We start from the raw sequence: 7385 nt of genomic DNA on the forward strand, positions 1-7385 counted from the left end.
TGCTCTTGCTCTCTGCGCTATCTGTTGTTCACATGCCTTCCTGTCGTGCATACCGTACTGAAAGCCCAGCATACATATAATTTGATTGCCTATTATTTATTGTAATGTATATAATATAACAGAAAGGGCACACAGACCCTCATCTGCACCTTTGTTTACACTGTTTATTTTTCTCATATTTTTATATTCATATATTACACAAAGCACTCACAAGTTTGTTAAATTTCACCTGCGTGGACTACAGCGTATGATGTATATTATGCCAGTTACGGTACCTTGTGTATACTGCACCTAGTGTATACTGTACCTAGTGTATACTGCACCTTGTGTATACTGTACCTAGTGTATACTGTACCTAGTGTATACTGTACCTTGTGTATACTGCACCTTGTGTATACTGCACCTAGTGTATACCGCACCTTGTGTATACTGCATCTTGTGTATACTGCACCTTGTGTATACTGTACCTAGTGTATACTGTACCTAGTGTATACTGCACCTTGTGTATACTGCACCTTGTGTACACTGCACCTAGTGTATACTGCACCTTGTGTATACTGCACCTTGTGTTTACTGCACCTTGTGTTTACTGCACCTTGTGTATACTGCACCGTGTGTATACTGTACCTTGTGTATACTGCACCTTGTGTACACTGCACCTAGTGTTTACTGCACCTAGTGTATACTGCACCTAGTGTATACTGCACCTATTGTATACTGCACCTTGTGTATACTGCACCTTGTGTATACTGTACCTTGTGTATACTGTACCTAGTGTATACTGTACCTTGTGTATACTGCACCTTGTGTACACTGTACCTTGTGTACACTGCACCTAGTGTACACTGCACCTAGTGTTTACTGCACCTAGTGTACACTGCACCTAGTGTATACTGCACCTTGTGTATACTGCACCTAGTGTATACTGCACCTAGTGTATACTGCACCTTGTGTATACTGCACCTAGTGTATACTGCACCTTGTGTATACTGCACCTTGTGTATACTGCACCTAGTGTATACTGCACCTTGTGTATACTGCACCTTGTGTATACTGCACCTAGTGTATACTGCACCTAGTGTATACTGCACCTTGTGTATACTGCACCTAGTGTACACTGCACCTAGTGTATACTGTACCTTGTGTATACTGCACCTAGTGTACACTGCACCTAGTGTATACTGCACCTTGTGTATACTGCACCTAGTGTATACTGCACCTAGTGTATACTGCACCTTGTGTATACTGCACCATGTGTATACTGCACCTTGTGTATACTGCACCTAGTGTATACTGTACCTAGTGTATACTGCACCTAGTGTATACTGCACCTAGTGTATACTGCACCTTGTGTATACTGTACATAGTGTATACTGTACCTTGTGTATACTGCACCTTGTGTATACTGTACCTAGTGTATACTGCACCTAGTGTATACTGCACCTTGTTTATACTGCACCTTGTGTATACTGTACATAGTGTATACTGCACCTAGTGTATACTGTTTACTTTTACTCTCACTCATAGTATATATTCAGATACAAATTCTTTATCTCCTATATTTATTGTAACATATAATATAACCGGCATACCGGCATATCTGCACCTTATTTTTCTCATATTTTTATATTCAGACAAAATGTTATTGCCTATAGTTATGTCTTTCTACTATTACCCTGCCCATACCTGTACCTCCTTTCTCCCTCCCCCATGCTGCTATGACGCCCAAAATTCCCCAAGGGGATCAATAAAGGCATATCATATCTTATCTTATCTTCTCCTATCCGGTTATATCACAGCCACAGGAATAGTTTTTGACCTGTGCTATCGTAAAAAAAACTAAACATTCACATTATTTTGTAATAACGTGGTCAGAATGACTACATTGCTACTGAAGCATCGTAGCGTTGCATGGACTGAATGTAATCTCCGCTAACGTGTTCCGCCTCAGTGCCGAGCAGAAAGGTTCACATCCGACACACTGAGGAGACGTCGACACCACGCCTCTCTCTCTCTCTCTTATTGCTCGGCGATCATGAGGCGGCTCTGCGAGGCGTGACCCGTCCTGGCGTCACGGAAACACCACGGACTCCCTCACACGGAGAGAACGGCCCTCTGTTGGGCATGAACCTGGACTCTGTCGGTCACTCTGCCCTCAGATTCATCACTGGCGATAGATATGACACACGTCACTGTGTCCTTTATGAGAAGGTTGGTTGGTCCTCGCTGATGGAGAGGCGCAACAAACACTGGTGTTTGTTAATTTTTGAGGCCCTTATTGGTAAGCTACCTCCTTATACTAATCAGTATTGGTAAGCTACCTCCTTATACTAATCAGTATTGGTAAGCTACCTCCTTATACTAATCAGTATTGGTAAGCTACCTCCTTATACTAATCATTATTGGTAAGCTACCTCCTTATACTAATCATTATTGGTAAGCTACCTCCTTATACTAATCAGTATTGGTAAGCTACCTCCTTATACTAATCAGTATTGGTAAGCTACCTCCTTATACTAATCAGTATTGGTAAGCTACCTCCTTATACTAATCATTATTGGTAAGCTACCTCCTTATACTAATCATTATTGGTAAGCTACCTCCTTATACTAATCAGTATTGGTAAGCTACCTCCTTATACTAATCAGTATTGGTAAGCTACCTCCTTATACTAATCATTATTGGTAAGCTACCTCCTTATACTAATCATTATTGGTAAGCTACCTCATTATACTAATCAGTATTGGTAAGCTACCTCCTTATACTAATCAGTATTGGTAAGCTACCTCCTTATACTAATCATTATTGGTAAGCTACCTCCTTATACTAATCATTATTGGTAAGCTACCTCCTTATACTAATCAGTATTGGTAAGCTACCTCCTTATACTAATCATTATTGGTAAGCTACCTCCTTATACTAATCATTATTGGTAAGCTACCTCCTTATACTAATCATTATTGGTAAGCTACCTCCTTATACTAATCATTATTGGTAAGCTACCTCCTTATACTAATCATTACTGGTAAGCTACCTCCTTATACTACATCATTATTGGTAAGCTACCTTCTTATACTGCATCATTATTGGTGAGCTACCTCCTTATACTAATCATTATTGGTAAGCTACCTCCTTATACTACATCATTATTGGTAAGCTACCTCCTTATACTGCATCATTATTGGTAAGCTACCTCCTTATACTACATCATTATTGATAAGCTACCTCCTTATACTACATCATTATTGGTAAGCTACCTCCTTATACTACATCATTACTGGTAAGCTACCTCCTTATACTACATCATTATTGGTAAGCTACCTCCTTATACTACATCATTATTGGTAAGCTACCTCCTTATACTACATCATTACTGGTAAGCTACCTCCTTATACTACATCATTATTGGTAAGCTACCTCCTTATACTACATCATTATTGGTAAGCTACCTCCTTATACTACATCATTATTGTTAAACTACCTCCTTACCAATAAAACATCTTAATTCTATACCACTTGTGGTAAATGCTAATTGAACAATGTGGAACATTTTGTCCTTAGAGCTTGAGATTCTCCCCTCTGTTGCAGAGTTCATAACCTTGATCTCCAACCTTTGTCAATCAAGTTGTACAAGTTTTAATTGATTTGTTATATTTTGTTTAATATGATTTATTATGAGGCTTTTTGCCTCATAGTCATATTGTTGTCAGTCCATCACTCCCCCACACTCTCCACCTTCAAATCCTGCCTCAAAACCCACCTGTTCTCCCCAGCCCCCCCCAACCCCCCCCCCCCCACCCCCCCCCTCCTCCAACCGGTTTGATGTTTGTTCCTGTCGCTCTATGTTTCTGTGTATCTCATGCTGATTTCCCCTGTTTCCCCCATGGTCTTATGTTCCTTTTTTGTTTCTTTGTTTTTACTATGTTCCTCTACCTACTGTCAGCGACTTCGGGTCATTGAGAATCGCTATATAAATCAAATTAATAATAATAATAATAATAATAATAATAATAATTATTATTATTATTATTATTATTATTATTATTATTATTATTATTATTATTATTATTATTATTATTATTATTATTATTATTATTATTATTATTATTATTATTATTATTATTATTATTATTATTATTATTATTATTATTATTATTATTATTATTATTATTATTATTATTATTATTATTATTATTAATTGTTATGACTTTTTGCTTATTCCCACTCGCCGTGACTGTACACGAGGGGGAAACCTCAGTTGCCTCTTTTCGAGTTCATATAAAGGTTTGAAAATGAAATGAAACAAGCTCCGGTCCTGAAGAGTATAACCTCCTTCGATAAACGGCATTACAACACGTACACACTCCCCTATACCGTACATTTATTAAAACGCCACGAATGATACATCGCGGCGCGGGAGCAGATGACCTCATTGATGGCACATTAGGCAGAAATATAAACAGGTCCACCGGGGCGCCAAATGTACATATTTCATTTGTGGGGGGTGTCGCGGGGTGGGTGGGGGGGGGGGCGCTGCTCATTGATTTCCCCGCAGCTAATCTCAGCCTGATGAAGAGAGTGGGCAGAGGAAGATACAGGACCTGGTGATTGCCTTGACCCCTCCATTCCACCCACAGGGGGGGGGGGGGGGGGGGGGGGGGGGTGCGGGGGCGGGGATAATTGTCTCCTGGGAGGTCACGGGAGAAAGGTTGTGGTGGTGGGGGTGTGGGGTGTGGGGGGGGGGGGGGGGTTGGATCCCTTAGCTTCCAGAGAGAGAGGGAATGAGTGCAGATGAATGTAGAAGGTGGGAGGGGGGGGGGGGGGTTAGGAGTGGAGGTGATCTGTGAGAGGCATCCCTGATGAGAGTACACCACCCCCCCCCCCCCCCCCCCCTTGACTCACACACACACACACACACACACACACACACACACACACACGCACACACACACACACACACACACACACACACACACACACACTAACACACATTAATACCTCCATCGCCGTGGTCCTCCTCATCCCCGGCCCCCGTCTCTCTCTTCTCTCCCGCGGTCCTCAAGGGGAGGCTTAGCACACATCGGGGTGCGGGTTCAAGAGGCGCTTTCCTCCCCGACGTGGTTGAACCCGACCGCTCCGCACATTTACATTTTTTACATTTAGTCGTTTAGCTGAACGCTTTTATCCATGTTGCGACTTACAAGTTCTGTACGACAAGTCAGCAGGAAGGGCACCACTCGGGGGCAGAGGCGTCGTTCATCAAACAGTGTCGAACTTGAGTTGCTACAGTCTCGAGTGCACAGTGGTATAGACGTGGTATTAGTATACACTTGGGTTGAAGTTGTGTACTTCTCAGGGGAGATTTTAAAAAAGGGTTAAAGGATCAAATAATTCAGGAGTACAGTTTTGAGTAAAACATAAAACATCTGTTTTTTTCTTTAAAAAGATTATATCTCGCAGCATATTTTAAGTTTTTCTTTCTTATATTTGTTACGTTCTGGTTACTGACTACGGTCGGGAACCACCCACCATTTCTGTCATCTGTCACCTGTCACTTGTTTTCCCTGTCATTTAGTGCTGTCACTTAGGGGTTGGCTTCTGATTGGCTGCCACGGGGGTGTGTGTGGAATGTTGGTATTTGGTGTCTATTTAACATTCCTTCCTTCTGCTTGTTATTCGTCAGGTCTTCACTATAGGCGTTCGGAGATAACGCGGGCGGTTCCAACTCTGGACCACCACTAAGCTCCATTATCTTATTCCCTCTTACCTTTGCCCCTCGGCATAGTATCCTAGTATTACTCTTTGTGTTCTTTACTATTAAAGTCGAACCTGTTCAAGAGTATACCATCTCCGTCTCTGTGATTGCCTACAACAATTGGAACTCACCTACCTCCATCCTGACAATATTAAAATATATCTAGTTTTTAAGAATTTGTAAAGGATAGGCAAAAATAAGCATGTGCTTCAGCCTATTCCTTTTTTTCGGTCGTTGATTTTGGATTTTGTCTGAGCTTACCTTGAATTATGTACATTTGTGATTTTCTATTTTTTTAATTTTTTTGCAAGTCCACACGGTGTGTTTGATTTGTCTGTAAACAAGACCGAAAAATAAACTTCATTAATTCATTCATTCACATATTAGCATAGTAGGTAGTAATAGGGAGGTGTAGTCTGACGTCACTCTGGACCGCCCGCGAGGTCCACCCGTATAGGGATTTATCACTGGGAAAATGGATTATCGGCTATTGTAACAATTCTGCCTCATGAACATTGGAAAGCTTTCCATTTTACACAAAATGAGTTCCCTTCTATCACTAACATTATTGTTTGAGCATTTTTGGTTGAAATAAAATTTGGCGATTTTTGTTTACGATTAATTGCAAATATTTTCATGTTGAGCTATAGATTGTGGATGAATACGCACAGAAAGGTACACCATGCAAATGTTCATGCTTTATTTGTTTTAAACTAGACGATTTAGAAATGGGCAATGGGGAAATACGTTGCAATTTTGCAATGTGGACCGGCCGGAAACAGCAATGACCTAACCACTACACCTCCCTATAAAGGCAATGTAGATTACTTAGTAGCAAAGTGCATGATAATAAAAGACAGTATAGAGGTTAGTAGTTTCCCCCCCCTCCCCCCCCCCCCTTCTTCATTTCTGATATCGATTGAAGAGGTGTGTTTTTATCTTGGGAAGTTTGATCCACCATTGTGGAGCGAGGACCGAGAACAGCCTGCTTCTCTTTGATTTAACCCCCAGGAGCTCGGATAGTAGCTGGTCTGAGACGAGAAGATGCAGAGCATAGGGCTCTACTTTTTAGGGTTCTTACATTTTGACATTTAGTCATTTAGCAACTTATGAATTGTGAACAAGTCAGCAGGAAGGGTACAACTCTGGCTGCTAATGGTCGTCAAATAGTGTTGAACTTGAGTGTTACACTCTGAGTGCATAGTAGTATAGACAGCTGTCCTGTCTGTGATGGTTTCTGCTGTCTGTCCTGACTGTGATGGTTTCAGCTGTCTGTCCTGACTGTGATGGTTTCAGCTGTCTGTCCTGACTGTGGTGGTTTCTGCTGTCCTAACTGTGATGGTTTCTGCTGTCCTAAACTGTGATGGTTTTAGCTGTCTGTCCTGACTGTGATGGTTTCTGCTGTCCTGACTGTGATGGTTTTAGCTGTCCTGACTGTGATGGTTTCTGCTGTCTGTCCTGACTGTGATGGTTTCAGCTGTCTGTCCTGACTGTGATGGTTTCTGCTGTCTGTCCTGACTGTGATGGTTTCAGCTGTCTGTCCTGACTGTGATGGTTTCTGCTGTCCTGGCTGTGATGGTTTCAGCTGTCCTGACTGTGATGGTTTCAGCTGTCCTGACTGTGATGGTTT

This window comes from Notolepis coatsorum, assembly GCF_963971535.1.
Source record: "Notolepis coatsorum genome assembly, chromosome: 6".
NCBI lineage: Eukaryota > Metazoa > Chordata > Actinopteri > Aulopiformes > Paralepididae > Notolepis > Notolepis coatsorum.